The following is an 18,472-nucleotide window of genomic DNA, read 5'->3' on the forward strand; positions in this document are numbered from 1 at the left end:
AGAGAGCATTGAGAAATCGCCTTTGCTGCCTTTTAGCTTACAATTCCACCCAAGCGTATTCTCTGCACTGTTCGCTTTATTTGAAGATAACGTCTACTGCATTTGGTGATGCTCTCAAAAAAAGCTAATTGGTCCCTTTACCCATTTTATAAACATTCGAATTACCATTTTAACTGAGACAGTTTTAGCATCTTTTGTTGCATGGATAATTACGATTTCTAAGTTCTGTGTAAAAAAGTTTTATTACTAAGGACCCACACTATTAGTCATATTCATAGCAACCATACTGAATCACATTTGTATCTATGAAAGTGCATTTTTTACTTCTGTGTAGAGACATGAAGCAGCCTTTCTGCATACTGTTTTATGTTCCTTATTATGCACTCTCCACACACTTGCACTCAGTTCTGCTGCCATTGGAATGCATGACACCATTTAGAATGCAGTTTACCTGAGGTGATAGTGGTATTTATTGGCTGTATTCAGTCGTAGAAATGGTATGTGTGGTTTTTGCATATGGATCCATGCATTTTCATACCAGTGCAAGTTTACTGGCACATGAAATGCACATGCAATGGAACCTACTCATGACTCGTGGAACAAGGGAAATAGAATCACACTTTTGTTACACTAATTCAGGCAGGCAAGCTCATTAAGTGCACTGGTATAGCTGGCATACTTGGTATATATTATGCTAGTACTGATCCACAAGTGTTGCAAAACCTGGTCCTTTCTGACGGAACATGTAGAGCCATTTACAGGCATGGTGCTCAAACATTGAGAATGGCTGAACAAAATGAGTGGACTGCAATGCATTATGTGCACTGAGTGCGTGCTTAGGCTGAATTGCTGCACTTGTTTAAACTGTATCTTAAATTCTTAAAAATAAAGGGGCATAATGAAAAGTTGCTTTTTCTGCTGCACATCTGTAGTGGCAGATTTCATACTTTGTATGAAAACCTCTAATAATGTTTCATTAGCAACTTTGGTAAACATTAAAGTTGGTTAGTGCAGATGCCATTGGATGACTAGAAATGCTTATACTTGCAGAGCTTAGGCAAAAACTGTTGTCTTGCAGTTTACAGGGAGTGGGAGAACAATACATAGAGCACAAATACGTTTCTTTGTGAACGTTGGGATAACTATTTCGGTACTGGTGTTATGTCTTGATAAAAAGTATTTTGTTATACTGTATTTACTACTTCTGTAAATGATTATCAGTTTGGTATTTGTGCAATATTACAGGGGTATGAAATCAAGGGCTTGACAAGAGCTCATCTGGTTGAGAATTAACTTGGCACAAGACACTGACCACAGGCAAAGTAAAATTTTACTGTGATCGTTGCCTTTCTTGTGCTTTTGTGGTGACTTATAAAATAAGAATCCAACCATCCAGTATTGTAAACATGGTAACTAGAGCTAACTATACCATCTGCGAAGGTGAAACACGCCTGGACATTGAATGTCTACACCGCAGCTACAGCAGTGTTTCCCATGTGGCTATACTCGCGGTAATTGTCAGGGTGCCTTTGCTGACCTACCAGCAAGCTTGTAGAGGTCTAGGTCTAGAGTACAGTTTACAAAAGACGGCTGCTAGCTGTGGCCTTAGCTAGATAAAACTGGAAGGTAGACGTCCACTAGCTAGGTGTGTGCTTCTTGGAATGGTTCTCTTTCTGTTCAATTTTCCTAATGAAAAATGTTCGGCGTATACATTTAGCTTCTAGTCACTTGAAAGAATGTATTACAAGTTGTTTTGTTGGTGCTATTTGTGGCGACAATCCTTTATTACAAGTGGGGAGTCTGTTTTTGTAGCCTGCCATTCATTTCGTCGAATCATCTATTCTTCAATATGTCTGTTTTCATGTGTCAATGTTATTAATTTTTGAAAAACGTATATTTGTGGATTTTTTTTGTATGTGCTGACACTGTACTTGTACCAACTTCCTTTGTGTCTGTACCCACACCCTGTCTGAGCCTGAGCTAAGTATGAGCTAAACTGCAAAAAAAAAAGTAAAAAACATCAAACCTTATTTTTCATGACGGTTTGAAAACATCCTAGAACGGGCTTTTTCAGTGGTTTATGTGACATTCTTTAGGTATTTAGAAATCCGTTTTTTAGACGGTATTTCTTGCGACGTTTTTTAAACCGCGTTTAGGCCGCCTATAAAATGAATTCAAGCCGAACATTAGACTAGATATACGAGGTTCTTTAGAGCATGATCTATTCCGCGTCTTCTTTTGGATGTTTTTATTGTCTCGGATAAATAGGGGAAGAACGCACTGTATCCCTCTTGTGCTACCTTGGTCGCTATACCACTGTCATCCATTAGGAATATTCATATCAGTGCTTTCGTCATCATACTACCTTCGTCATCTCATCCTCATCCGTGGATGCATCGTCATCATAGAGTCAATGCGATATCACCATGCTTATGGGCGACCTCGGCAGGCGAGTACCATATCCAAGATGGACGATACCTATGTATGTCGTAGACATCTGAAGCAACAGAAGTATCAGAATGACAACTACAGCTGACAAATAATCGTGACTTCAGAAATATGGTATGTTGCTAAATAGCGCTAATGCTAATCGCATTAACGTTGACAGTCATTGTGAGATGAATTCTGCCATAATTTTCCTTGTTTTGTATTTCTTGCAACCTGGTCAGTATATATATTGCAATATGTAGTCAATGTTTTATCTTTTACGCTACAAATTAGTGATGTTTTAATTGCAACGGACACTTTTCTGTGAATCTATGGTGCACAAGTCCTTCGGCAGTGTTTTCTCCTCTGATAATTTTTCAACTATTTATTTCGAGATTTTTTTTTTGAAAGCTAATCATACAGCAGTCATTCATTCTTAGAATTAGTGACTGTTGGTGCAGTGGCTATGGCGTTGAGCTGCTAAGCCCGCGGACGCGGGATCAAATCTCAGCCGCAGCGGTCGCATTTCGATGAGGGCAAAATGCAAAAACACCCATGTACCATGCAGCGAGTGCATGTTAAAGAACTACAGGTGGTAAAAATCAGTCCAGCATCCCCCACTACCACGTGCATCATAGTCATATCGTGGTTTGGCATGTAAAACATCCGAAGATCTTAAATTTAGTGATCTTGATTTTAACTTATCCAAATTGTTTGTGATATTTCGGTGTATTTTTTTTCTCTAATAACGAAATAAGTACGCCTGCAGTAAATATATGCGTCTGAATTTGACTATTCGTATTCGAAAAAGTTAATTATTCGTCCACTTCTAGGTTTTACCATAATTACTTTGTTTCACGCAATACAACTGACACAAGAGAGACAACAGGACCGTTGTGTCCGTTGTTTTCCACTAAACAAAGCAATTATGGATTCGCACCAACTAGCCCGCCAACGCATTCTGCTGAACAATCTAGTTTTTACCTCTCGAAATTTTCATATAAAGTTTTCAACACTATGCAGTAGGCTCATCTTGTGTGTTCAAGCTTCAACGGAGGGAAACATTCCCTTCCTCCATGGAGGGAAAATTTATACTCGATAGATACTTAATCGTGTGTACCATGTTAATTTACGAAGCCGCAGTAATTGTGCTACAAAGACTTAAGAGGGCAACACATCCTTGGAACCCATATAAGACGCCTGTTGCACCCGAGCGCCATGGTTACATCTGATGGCTCCCCATAGGGCTGTCCAAAATTAGGCAATGAGTACTTGACGAAGACCGATGTGCCTAAAAAAAAAAAAATGATGGGGTTTTATATGCCAAAACCACAATCTGATTATGAGGCACGCCGTAGTGGAGGACTCTGGAAATTTGGGCCTACTGGGGTTCCTTAACGTGCACCTAAGTCTATGTTCCCGGGTGTTTTCGCAGAGCCTCACGAAAGCTCATTAACCGCAGCGACTGTGATAAGATACTTTATATTTACAAACGAAAGACCCATCGTGCTGTTTTGAAACATTTCTTTCTTGAAAATTTTTTTCTTCTCGCAGATATGAAGAAAAAAGAAAGGAACCTGTCGAGATTGACACCTTGTGTTCCCAGAAGTGCACAAATTAAAAAATATATATATAACTTTCGTTCATCATTTGTCCTGTTTTATACGGGGAAAAGTCTCTGTTCACAGGCCAGCCTATGGGAAACCCTTATGTCTACTAAGAAGATTTTGCATAAAATTCTGCTGCACTTCCTTTAAAACTTTGCGGATGGCCTCTGTTATGTGCAAGTGAAGCACTTGCTGCCACTCATTGCTGATGTCACAGCCGTTGGGACTTATGCCGCAAGATCCCTCTCCAGATGCTCCAGGTCCAGCCGCTGGTGTCCCCTTGCCAGTTTTCTGGTGCTGCTCTGCCATCCTCTAGTGCAGAATCTTGCTTTAGAAAACCCGAACTTTTCACAAGGACTTGCATAAAGTAGTGCCGCACTTCCTCAACATCTTTGATGATTAACTGTCGAACCGTTGATCTGATGCGGAGACCAATTTCTTCGCTGATGTCGGGGCATGTGGAAGAATCTTCTCCATTAGATTCTGGTGCAGTATGTGAAGCCTGCTTGTTTTCCACGTGTTGCCTTGTCCCCAGGTGATCATGCGGCCTCTGCATACTTTCTCTGATGGTGGTAGCCACGAGGGGCCTAGGTATTCGTAGAAACAGCAGATGTGCTCACGTTCGAAAACGGTGCCGGCCTTGTAGACGAGTTGCTTGAAGGAATGGGGACGTGGCATTCCATCAGATGGCGAGCTTGCACAGTTCTACCACTATGGTTCTGCTTGTGCCACGCGCTGGCTTTTCATTCTAATGATGATGATGATGGCGTTAGTATCTGTGGTGCGTAGCAACGTTAGGGTGCGATCAAATCCATGGTGGAGTGAAGAAAGGAAATTTTAAGGTGTCGTAAATTTTAAAAGAATTTAAATGGTGGTTCTCGTACGGCACGCGCTGACTATTTTGTATCTTCATTTTCACCGTGCTGCGCTCATCAGTCTTTTTTTTGTTGTTGTTGTGAACTTGCTATCACTTTGGTTCCATTTTCATTTTGCTTTCTTTTCATTTACTTCATGATATTCATTCATCCGTTTTATCCAAGCTCTTCTTCTTTGGACACTATCCAAGCTACACGTGTGCTTTATTTCATTATCACTTGGACATTCCGGCAGAACTGATCTCACGATGACTGTAGACGTTAATGCGATTAGCATTCAAGCAATGTAGCAACACATCGGCCGTATTGCCTCCACCGCCGAAACACGTCTCATATGAGCCGTGCACTGATATCTGATATCATGATCATGATATCTTTGGGATCCCCATCGAAACGGGATGGCGACATATTATTCAGGCAAAAGGGCATGGAGATTCCATCTGAATGAAAAATTGCAAAGGTTATGCCGTTGCTTAAAAAAAACAAAAAAAACAAGAAAAGACGGAGGCAGTTATGCTCGATATACTCTGTTTCAAGCATCAGGTGCAATTCTGTGGAATCTATGCAAAAAGTTTGGTGATGAAAATTTATCACTCCCAAGGGTTCCGTGAGTGCGTTGCTGCGTGTTCTGTCCACACTTGGCTGCGCTAACGTAGTTTGCTCGTGTGAGCACGCACGTGAGGCTGCCGCACCAGCTGGACAAAAAAAGAAAAATCCAGACAGCAAAACAACAAAAAGCAATTTGATCTAAAACAACTGATTAGCAGCCGTATGTTACAGTTCTTTGTTTCTAAGGATTAGTAAATGCGTTTGTTGTATTCACTACTAAGCCTATATAAAGAAGTTTCGCACAAGTGCTGTGAAAAAATATTGAACTATAAGTGTGAACCCAGCCACTGCAAGTCTCTCTAGCCTCCACAGTGTTGCATCTGATGTCTGAAATGGAGTACAGACATCAGGCCAATAGCCCTAACATAAAATTTTGTAAAGCTTATAGAAATATCATGTTCTTGTTATAATATTCATAAAAGAATGCACCTAGTGCCTGTAAAATTGGTGTGCACCAGAGTGTTCAATATGGCAGGGGCATATTGACCTTGAATTTCGTATAGAACTTGCATGATGCCAAGGACGGTATGCAGCATTAATTACAACCGGATCTGAAAACGTCCTAAAATATATACAAGCATAGTTTACGGAGTGTTTAGGTGGCAAAAAATTTCTTTGCTTTCAGAGCAGCTTTTCATCATGTACATATAATGGTGAAAAGGAGTTCCCCAAGGGACAGTGCTGTCTCCAGTATTATTTAATATTTTATTGAGCTCCATTCCATGCCCTGAGGATGTACTAGCAGCGTCAAATGAAACTTGAACAGCAGACTGTGTGGCCCAAGCATAAGTGAAAGTACAGTGCATGCCATCCAGTCAATCACAAAAAAAAATTATGGGATTTTACATGCCAATACCACTTTCTGATTATGAGGCACGCCGTAGTGGAGGACTCTGTAAATTTCAACCACTTGGGGTTCTTTAACGTGCACCTACATCTAAGCACACGGGTGTTTTCGCATTTCGCCCCCACCGAAATGCGGCCGCCGTGGCCGGGATTCGATCGTGCGACCTCGTGCTCAGCAGCCCAATGCCATAGCCACTGAGCAACCACGGCGGGTCCAGTCAATCACCATTGACAGGCGCGCACATCCGATTTGGCCACATGGCCCTTGTTTGGGAGTCAAACAAACGGTGAAACGTGCCCGGCACGCTGGCCACCGCCGTCGCAGCTGTCAGCGATACTGCGCTGCGCAAGTTTTCCACCGACTGAAAGAATGAATGTGGTGCACAAGCGGCAAACCACATGAACGAATCTATAATGATGACGGTGCAAACTGCACTATGCGCACCGCTGTTCGCGCCGATGCACTTATGGTTTCGGCGAACAGTGTGAGAATACTCGCTGTAAACTGCAAATTTTAGCTTATTTTTATTTTCTCCCTTCCAAATGTATGAGCCAGAACAGAAGCGAAAACCTCTCGCTATATAAGGATCACGCAGTGCGGCCAAACCGGATGTGCATGCCTGTTAATGGTGATGACTGGACGGCGCGCATTAGACCTTCACTTATGCTTGGGCCACACACTCCGCTGTTCATGTTTCATTTGACGCTAATAGTACATACTTACATGTATAAGGGTACGTGTATCAAAGTCTGCAAGCATATTTATCTGTTCTATAGAAGACGTCTAATGTCACCATTCATGTCTGTCATCATCATCAGCAGCGGCCTATTTTATGTCCACTGCAAAACTAAGGCCTCTCCCTGCGATCTCCAATTAGCCCTGTCTTGTACCAACCGATTCCAACAAGCACCCATGAATTTCCTAATTTCATTGCTCTACCCAGCCTTCTGCCATCCTCGAGTATATTTCCCTTCTCTTGGTATCCATTCTGTAACCCTAATGGTCCAAAAGTTGTCTAACCTGCACATTACATGACCTGCCCACCTCCATTTTTTTCTCTTAATGTCAATTAGAATATTGGCTATACCTGTTTGCTCTCTAATGCAAACCGCTCTCTTTCTGTCTCTTAACACTATGTCTAGTATTCTTCGTTCCATCGCTCTTTGCGCGGTCATTAACTTGTTTTCAAGCTTCTTTGTCAGTCTCCAAGTCTCTGCCCCATATGTGAGCACTGGTAAAATGCACTGATTGTACACCTTCCTTTTCAATGATAATGGCAAGCTTCCAGTCAGGAGCTGACAACGTCTGCCGTATGCGATCCAACCCATTTTTATTCTGCTATGAATTTCCTTCTCATGATCAGGGTTTCCTGTGATTGATTGACCTAGGTAAACATACTCCTTCACCGACTCTAGAGGCTGACTGGCAATCCTGAATTCTTGTTCTCTTGCCCGGCTATTTATCATTACCTTTGTCTTCTGCATATTAATCTTCAACCCCACTCTTACACTCTCTGTTAAGGTCCTCTATCATTTGTTGCAACTCGTTTGCAGTGTTGCTGAATAGAACAATGCCATAGGAAAATAGAAGGTTGCAGAGGTATTCACCGTCGATCCTTACTCCTAAGCCTTCCCAGTTTAATAGTTTGAATACTTCTTCCAAGCATGCAGTGAATAGATTTGGAGAGATTGTATCTCCTCGTCTGACCCCTTTCTTTATAGGTATCTTCCTACTTGTGTAGAATTAAGGTGGCCGTGGAATCTCTGTAGATATTTTCCAAGGTATTTATGTAGGCGGTCTGTACTCCTTGATTACTTGATGCCTCTATGACTGCTGGTATCTCTACTGAATCAAATGCCTTTTCGCAATCTATGAAAGCCATATAGAGAGAGGTTTATTGTACTCTGCAGATTTCTCAATTACCTGATTAATGGCATGGATGTTATCCATCGTACAGTATCCCTTCCTGAAGCCAGCCTGTTCCCTTGGTTGACTAAAGTCCAGTATTGCTCTTATTCTACTCGATATTATTTTGGTGAATATATTATATAATACTGGGAGTAAACTAATGGGCTTATAGCTTTTAAATTCCTTAATGTCTCTCTTTTTGTGGATTAGTATAATGTTTGCATTCTTGCAGTTTTCTGGGACCCTTGCAGTCGACAGACACTTCGTATAGAGAGCTGCCAGTTTTCCAAGCATTATGTTTCCTCCATCTTTGATTAAATCTACTGTTATTCCATCTTCTCCTGCCGATTTTCCCTGTTTCATGTCTTGCAACGCACTTCCTACCTCATCACTAGTTATAGGTGTCTCTGCAACCTGTTCATTACTGCTTCAAATGGAGGTATCGTGGTTCCTTGGGTACTTTACAGGTCAGTATGGAATTCTTCCGCTGTTTTTACTATACTTTCGAGATTGCTGATGATATTACCCTGCTTATCTTTCACTGCATACATCTTTGTTTGTCCTATGCCAAGTTTCTTTCTCACTGATTTCAGGCTGCGTCCATTTTTTCAGCTTCTTCAGTCTTTCTCACGTTATAGTTTCGAGTATCACTTATTTTTGCCTTGATCAGTTTTGACAGTTCCGCATATTCTATCTTATATATTGAGTTGGACACTTTCATTCTTTGTCGTTTCTGTATTAGGTCCTTTGTTACTTGGGAGAGCTTGCTACTGGTTGCCTTGGTGCCTTGCCTCCCACTTCAATTGTTGGCTCTAAAACCAATCTAGTTATGGTTTCATTCATTACTTCTATGTCATCTTCATCTCTCTGTTCTAAGGCTGCACATTTGTTGGTAAGTACCAACCTGAATTTGTCTGCTTTTACCCTTACTGCCTCTAGGTTGACTTGTTTCTTCTTGACCAATTTTACTCTTTCTCTCTTCAAACTGAGGTGAATCCTAGCACTCACTAATCACTTCTACATCCTGCACTACGCTGGGATCGGCAGAAAGTATGAAATCAATTTCATTTCTTGTTCCACCATTAGGGCTTTTCCAGGTCCACTTTCTGTTGCTACACTTCCTGAAAAAAGGTGTTCATTATTCGAAGCTTATTCCTTTCTGCGAATTCTACCGGCATCTCTCCTCCAGCGTTCCTAGAATCGACGCCGTAGTTGCCAATTGCTTGTTCACCAGCCTGCTTTTTCCCGAATTTTGCATTGAAGTCGCCCATTACTACAGTATACCGAGTTTGCACTTTTCTCATCGCTAATTCAACATCTTCATAAAACTGATCTATTTCATCATTGTCGTGACTGGATGTTGGAGCGTAGGCTTGAACAATTTTTAATCTATACCTCTTATTAAGTTTGATTATGACTACTGCTACCCTCTCATTAATGCTGTAGCATTCGTCAATGTTGCCCGCTATGTCCTTATGGATTAGGAATCCTACCCCGTATTGCTTCTTATCTGGGAGACCTCTACAGCAGAGAACATGGCCGTTAGTCAGCACTGTATAAGCCTCACCAGTTCTTCAAATCTCGCTAAGGCTAATGATATCCCAAACAATGTCTGATAGTTCCTCAAAGAGTCCTTCTAAGCTAGCCTCACTCAACAGAGTTTGGGCGTTTAAATTGATAGGGTCAGTTTCCATTGGCAGCCTGTCCCGACCCAGAGATTCTTAGCACCCTCTGCTGCGTTACAGGTCTGACCGCCGCCTTCGTCAGGTGCTCCGCAGCTGCTGGGGACTGAGGGTCATGGCTTAGTTGTTGGAGTCATTTGGGAAATATAAACAAATGCTCATTCCTTGTATTTTCTCTGTAAGACACACTACGTATATCTCTTCCAAATGCAGCTGAACATCATTACACAAGTAGATACTGTCAAGTATCTTGGGGTGATATACGGACACGCATACTTGTTTATCTTTTTCTGGTGACCATTTTTCACTGGTTTACAACTGCTACAGCCTTATAGCTCAGCACAGGACATGTCTACATGTATTGGAAATCTTTCGTATGTAGCTGCTGATTCTGTAGCGAGGGGACCTTGTATATTCAGATTGCATGCGCGAGGCGAACTGTGCTGCACATTCTAGAACATGGGTGAGCACCAGTGGTTGCACTGGAATGTTTGACGAGTCTTGTATAAATAGCCAACATGTTTGACCTGTAGATCAGATTTTGATGATCGACGATTGTGCTTGCCGTTTTCGTTGTGCTTGAGTGCTACTTGCTTTTCTGGGCACAAATTTCGCCCAGTAGCAAAATTAGTTTACTTCATTCACAGTTGTGGCCACTGTTTAGTTCTTCCCCGTAACTACATGACAATACAGCAGCTCTCTTTCATGGCATGCGCATAGTGATTATATAGCAAAAAAAGGTGTTTGGGCAGTGGGTTTACTACATAGAATGAGCAACAGCCGATTGTTAGGGTGGCTTCATTCCCTTCTCGACTGCCGCTCGAGGAGGACAGCGAGGCACCCTATTGATCAGGAGGCGCAGAGCCCCCTTGTTATCAATTTGCCGCATGTATGTATGCTGTGTCCTGGAGTTTGAGTGTGCATTATACTCTGGGGAGAGCTGGCCTTTAAGCTTCGCCTCATTGATCTTCTGCAGAAGCCGGCAATAAGGCGAAAGAAGGTGGACTTTGCCGGTAAGGTCCCCCACCTTCTTTTGCACTGGTGCGTACTCCGATGCTGCCTATTCAAATACATGTAAAACGCAGAAATGTTTTTAAGAGATAAACCTTAGGCTAGCTTTTATAAAACATGTCGCATTTGAGAGTGAAAGTAAATTTCAGTAACTGCTGGAAGTGGAGTTTTGATTTAGGACCTAGATTTATTTTTGCAAATATTGCCAACATTGGTAAGCTTGAAAAAGAATAGAAGCCTGAAGTGTAGATATCCATAACTCTGCACCAAAAACAGATACAGAGTTCTTAAACTGCATCTGATAGAAAATCTAAGGTGGACAATTTTAATATGTTAATTTGTATCTTACGTGAATTTGTAATGATAATCTGCAAGAGTTTTGCAACTCCTACTCACATATTAGTGGTGTACTTAAGAACAATGGTGTCGATTTTGTATGCTTTATAGGTACGTTCAATTCCCCTGCCCCACCTGAACCAGTTCACGGGGTGCTGCACCTTGCCATTCGTTGATCATACCTGCAGTTCAGGACCTCTCAAACATATGCATTCTGTGTGCGTTAGTCGGACATAACATAATGCCTGTATCACGCCTGCACCTTGGCATTCGTTTCGAGTGTCGCACTGTGCTTGCACCGCAGAAATTAAGCTGCACAATTTAACTTCTCGTGAACCACCGTGACTGGTTCACAGTGATGCAGGTGAATTGAACAGACCTGATATATACTATCAGATGTAATTGACATAATTGTGATATTAAATTTCATTGCTGAGTTCGAGTTGTAAAGATTGTTTCGGTCTCTGAAAATTTGCGATTTTCAAAAATTTTGGCGAAGGTAAACTGCTTAAATAAAAAATTTGCTTTGAACAGTAACTAGATTTTAACCTTTTCTTTTAAATGCAACAAATCTTATTAAATTTGATGCAGTGGTTACAGAGAAAAACGATTTCTCCTTTCCCATGTATTTAGATAGGAACCCCCAAACTAAAGCTTCCTCTAATGGCATTCATGGTGCAGTACATGGCCTCCGAGACTGCGTGAGCCGTGCACTGCAGCCAGGCTCCTCTCTCGCACTTTGGACACACTGTGCCATCTGCGAAGTCCTCCTCCTTTTGTGTGACCTCCAAAATTCACGGTGACATGGTGCAAACTAATGCTATGCTAAGGCTGAGCATTCCTCGCTGCTCGCAAGCATTCATGGTGCAGCATGAAAGCATTGGGCTGTTGTGCTTGAGGAACTCAGGTGACGCGGGTTCGTTTCTGCCCAGCACCGGAGAAATTCAAAACTATTTTTTAATTACAACAGCAGCATAAAGAAGGTAGATAGATCGACAGAACCTAAGTGGCTGAAGTAGGCTAAGAACACTATTCGCATTAACCCTTTGAGGGTCAATGACATAAATATACAGCGCCACGAACAAGTCCAAAATGGTCGATGCCATATACTTAAGGCGCCGTCTGTACGTTTAAAACAGACGCCAATTTCCTAAGTTTTTCATTTCTGGCATGTGCTGCCACTATGTAGGAATACAGGAAATTTTTTTCTTGTACCTCCCTTTCTCGGTTTTCATTGCATGGCGTGTTTTAGAGCTAGTTTGCTATGCCGCGTCTATATACTACCGCTCGCACATTGGCGCATGCATGGGTGCATAGCGGTTTCGGTTTCTTGCGCTCGCAAAACTAATGGCTATCTCGTTACTATTTGCTCAAAGGGCGACCACCTGTTTCTCGCTCGTTTAGTGCTCACAGGGGTGCACATAGGAAGGATGCCGCATGCATGCGTTTCCTTTTCTTTTTTTGGAGACTAGAAAAACTAATTGCCTCTGGTTGGCGATAAGATGAAGATTAGCGGAAGTTTGTCGCACATTTTGCTTTTTTGACGGGCACACAGCCACAGTTTTCTTGAGTGTGCTCACCTGTATGCAGTTCAATTACGCTATGGACGTAAATATTAGTGTAAGAGCAAGAACATTTGACACTTGCAAAATATTCTCGTGTGCGCATTTTCTAAGCCTTATAAGTTTATTTCCTTTTTTTTAAATTGTTGGTATTCATGAATAAACATACATATATACCAAGGCAAAATATTTTTTTCTCACTTTACGGTCACCCTAGAAAAATTACGGTAAATCTTTTTCGAAATGGGTCCCTCAGAAGAATTGGAATCTGCAATAAAAAAAAGAATTGACCCTGAGCGGTCGCATATGGCGAAAAAAGTCGACCCTCAAAGGGTTAATAAAACCAATTTCTCATATTTGTGCTGCCTTATTCTTACCGTACTCCAAAGGATGGGTATGTGCCACAGCCACATAAGGGTCTGTGTAACTTCAGGTAGCGCTCGCTTCCATATTCTATCTCCTGCGATGAAGCTAAGCGAGATGAGCCTAGTGCTTATATTTGAAAATTTTAAATGGGAATTTCTAGAGGTGCTGGTGAAAACATATCTATTTACGAGGCTAATTTCTAAAGGTAAAACACAATGTTGGGCATTCTGAGCAGTTGTGCGTTCACACTCGTAACATATGCATACGCAGTTCATTGTATTCTCTGCGAACAGTGACAGCACTATTTTGTGATCAGTCCAAAGGAATAACTGCAGAAGATGCAGCAGATACATTCGCTACAAGGTCTGATGAACCAAACGGAGTTGTAATGGGGACTGAATGCAAAAAGACGGCAACCATGATAGTACTGTGTGCATTCAAGAACATGAACAATAATCCCAAACCCATCACCACAGCACTTCTCATAGCTCCTGTGGTACTTGTATCATCTTGCACTACAAAGACATGAACAGACACATATATTGCATGTGTGTGCACACATACAGATACACACACACTGTCATTGGTACTGAATATTTGTTCCAGTTTTACACAATGCCAAAAACATGTTTTGATGTCACTACTGGTCACACCTTCACTATGTAATGGACACTGAAGAAAGGCCTAGTCAATTTGCTATCTGGAAGGTCATCCAGTGCTTCTGGTAAAGCTGTGGTTAGCATCACTAACTTAAAGGCATGCATGAGAAAAATATTAAACTAGGATTTTCCTGTTTCCATGGCAAGGTCAGTTTACATTTAAACTGTATGTGTGCCACATGTTCCAATTATTGATAAATTTATCTTCAGGGTAGGTATGTGCGACTTTAGTAACATCACTTTCTGTGAAAATTTTGTAGCATGTTCTGATGCTATGTGGTTTCACCATTGCAGTGTCATGGTACAAGAGCAATACTCTGTAGGTGGTGCACCCTTCTTTTCCAGGTGGGTTGGAGCTGTGTTATGGTTGTTTGGCTATATTTCTAAAAGTGCACAAGTGCCTCAGCCAAATCTGAACATCCATGGCCTGCAATCGCCTTTTGGATCACCCCCAAAACTCCCTAAATGGTAAAAAGAAGATTTGCTTTGTTTTAATTTTTTTGCCTTCATTTACTGAAATAGATCTATAGCTAACACATTGAGGCAATTTATTTTCCAAATGATGTGCTTGAGCACATTTTCTTGAACTGGGAATTTGGGACCGTGTTGGAAAGGGAATGCTGCAAGCTCAAGCAATGTTCTGCCAGGCGACGAAATCTCAGAATAATTTTTGTAACACTAGTTAGGAAGTACAACCAAAACAACTAAAAGTTAGTTTGGGCCAGTTGGTACTTGCCAAGGCTTCTCTATTTAGTGCAAAATGACAAATGTACAATGGGGGACACACATAAACATGAATGCACAGGACAGTGCACTACTTAGATCATTAGCTTTATTAAAGAGCAAGTGTAACTTTATGCATGCACGCACTAACCACTATCACACTGCTGTTTCCATCTATGCATAACCCTGAAAAGAAAGAGGAATGCTTTGTCCAGGAGGTCTACGCCTATGTCCCAATCATTCATGTTTACGCTGTCTCCAATTTTTGCCATTCTTTGTTAAAAATGTGACTCCCAGAAAAACAAATACACAGCAACTGTACTACAATGCTTTCATGTCTATACAGGTAGGAAGCACAAAATCGAGAATAAGACATTGCCTGCACTGTTGTGAGGCTAAAAGAAATCCAATCCGAGGAAAGAGCCTCGCACAAAAGCAGGAATGTTACCTATGTATATATATATATAGGTTATGGTTATAGGAAGGCTATGCTACCAGACGACATTCTTTCACAATAACACCTTTACTTCCACGTAATAACTGCTTTAAGTACTTTTTTATTCCGAGAACCATTGTAGAATAGAATAGCCTTGCCAATGATGTTGTAATCCAGGATTCATTGTCTTAATTTCAGAAACATTTACAATAATTCTTTGAACAGTGTTACTTACGTTTGTGTGTGCCTGCGTGTTTGCGTATTTGGAGTTTGTTAGGCGTGCAGTGCTATCTGGTCTTGTTCTGCCTTTTTGGGTTTGCTGCTTTGTCTCTAAATCATTTGTGTTATTCATCAATTTTTTGCTCTTGACATTTAACAAATTCTTATCTTCATTCACTATTATATACATACTGTTTTTATTTTACCGTGTTTGTGCATTTTCATGTAAATACTTTTTTATGTATCACACCTGCTATGATTTCTCTTCGATATCGCAGTACCCATAAATAATATATATTGTGACACGGCTATGTTCCACAGAGCATATTCGCCTCCCTCACCGTGCCGTTACCTACATAGGTGTCTCCCCCGTTCCACCAGTCTCAGATGGTGACTACATCGTATCTCCTAATCCGGATGTCCTGCTCTCGCATAACGTCGCTTTCCCTCACACCGTCGTTACCATTTCGGACAACACATACTGCCTTCCGCTTGTGAACTTTGGACTCTGTACACAAGTACTCCTGTGCGGATTATCTCTGGCGCAAATAACGCCAGCCAGAGACTACCACATTTCGGCTTTAACTTGTGACAGCTCTTCGTTTTCAACGCTTGCTTCGCCCCCTGTCCCTTCAGATTTGAATGCCCTAACAAAAATGATTGCTCCCGACCTTCCTCCCCAGCGTGCTCAAGAACTACGTTGCCTCCTTGCCTCATACTGGGACATATTCGACCTTGGAGAACGCCCTCTAGGACAAACATCTGTCGTAAAACATCGAATAAACACCGGTGATGCGAGCCTGATCCATCGGCGACCCTACTGCGTCTCGCCTACTGAGCGACATATCATCCAACACGAAGTTGACAAGATGCTTTCATGAGACATCATCGAACCTTCTTGCAGCCCATGGGCATCCCCTGTTGTACTAGTTAAAAAGAAGGTCAACAGTTGGCGATTTTGCGTCGATTATCGAAACCTCAACAAGGTAACAATGACAGACGTCTATCCGCTACCACGCATTGACGATGCCCTGGATTGCCTGCATGGAGCACAATATTTTTCGTCCATCGACCTTTGCTCCGGCTACTGGCAAATTGCCGTCGATGACATGGACCGTGAGAAGACAGCTTTTATTACTCCCGATGGCCTGTATCAGTTCAAAGTGATGCCTTTCAGTTTATGCAATGCCCCGGCCACATTTGAACTAATAATGGACGCCCTCCTACACGGTTTCAAGTGGTCCATCTGCCTCTGTTACCTGGACGACGTGATCATCTTTTCTCGGACTTTTGCGAACCACCTTGAGTGCCTGTCGACGATCCTATCTGTTTTCCGTCAGACGGAGTTACAACTAAATTGGTCCAAGTGCCACTTTGGTCGTCGTGAAATTTCTGTGCTTGGGCATCTCGTTGATTCTTCTGGTGTACGCCCTGATCACGATAAAATACGGGCAGTCAAAGACTTTCCCGTGCCAACATGTGCCAAGGATGTAAGCAGCTTCTTGGGCCTTTGCTCCTACTTCCGTCCATTTGTCCGAAATTTTTCGAACGTTGCACGCCCTCTCAATCAGCTCCTCAAGAAAGACGCTGCATTCATTTGGGGCCTTGAGCAAGCTGGTGCTTTCACCGAGCTGATTGGGCTGCTTACGTCCCCGCCCATTCTCGCTCACTTTGACACATCAGCTCCAACGGAAGTCCGTACTGATGCCAGTGGCCATGGTGCTGGAGCTATCTTGGCACAGAAACAACAAGGGCGAGAACGTGTTATTGCCTACGCCAGCCGCCTTCTTTCCTCTGTGGAGAGCAATTATTCTATCACTGAACGCGAGTGTCTGGCTCTCGTTTGGGCAGTGGGTAAATTCTGCCCCTATTTGTACAGCCGCCAATTCAAAGTCATCACTGATCGCCACGCTCTGTGTTGGCTTTCGTCCCTCAAAGATCCTTAAGGGCGCCTTGGCTGCTGGGCTCTGTGCCTCCAAGAATACACCTATTCCGTTGTATACAAGACCGGCCGGTTACATCAAGATGCGGGCTGCTTGTTGCGCCATCCTGTCGACCCTCCTGACGTTTCTTCGGCCGGCATACCTGTCACCGTTCTCTCTCTGGCTGCTTTTCGCGACATTGGAGCCGAACTACGTCGGGACCCCTCCTTGCAACACCTTATTGAACGGCTCACTTCAATGACGCCCAATCCTTCCCTTCGCATGTTTGAACTTCAAGATGGTATACTGTACCGCTCTAACATGCGCCCAGACGGCCCTGCCCGACTCTTCGTTGTGCCTGAGCATCTGCGTCAGACTGTTCTCGCCCAGCTTCATGATGTACCGACTGCAGGTCACCTTGGCGTGTCACGGACTTATGACCGCATTCGTCGGCGCTTCTTTTGGCCTGGTCTATACCGTGACGTCTGCCATTATGTCGCTGCATGTGATCTCTGCCAACGACGCAAAAAGCCGACCACACTCCCTGCTGGTCGCCTTCAACCACTTGACGTACCATCAGAACCATTCTTCCGTGTAGGTGTTGATCTTTTAGGCCCTTTCCCTATGTCTGCTTTGGGAAACAAGTGGATTGTTGTAGCAACAGACTACGCCACCCGATATGCAATCACACAGGCTGTTCCGACATGCTGTGCAACCAATGTCGCCGACTTCCTCTTAGAAAACGTCATCCTTCACCACGGCGCCCCTCGACAGCTCCTCACCGACCGAGGCCGCTACTTTCTTTCTAAAGTTGTCAATGACATTCTACACTCGTGCGCGACTAAACACAAACTTGCTACTGCTTACCATCCACAAACGAACGGTCTAACCGAGCGCCTTAACCGCACCCTTACTGACATGCTGTCCATGTGTCTCCAATGACCATCGCGACTGGGACGTTGCGCTGCCGTTCGTTGCTTTCGCCTATAATTCGTCTCGTCATGATACCGCAGGCTTCTCTCCATTCTTCCTCTTGTTTGGCCGTGACCTTACGTTACATTTCGACACCGTTCTGCCTGCTAGTCTGAATTCCACATCCGAGTACGCCCATGAAGTCATCCTCAAAGCACAAGAAGCATGCCATATTGCTCGACGTCGACTTGTGGAGTCGCAGGACAATCAGCGGCGCTTATATGACGCCCGCCATCGTGACGTCCATTACACACTGGGCGCCCTGGTTCTCCTTTGGTCGCCGTCGCGACGTGTTGGCCTCTCGGAGAAGT

The sequence above is a fragment of the Dermacentor andersoni genome, chromosome 1 (genome assembly GCF_023375885.2).
Source record: "Dermacentor andersoni chromosome 1, qqDerAnde1_hic_scaffold, whole genome shotgun sequence".
NCBI lineage: Eukaryota > Metazoa > Arthropoda > Arachnida > Ixodida > Ixodidae > Dermacentor > Dermacentor andersoni.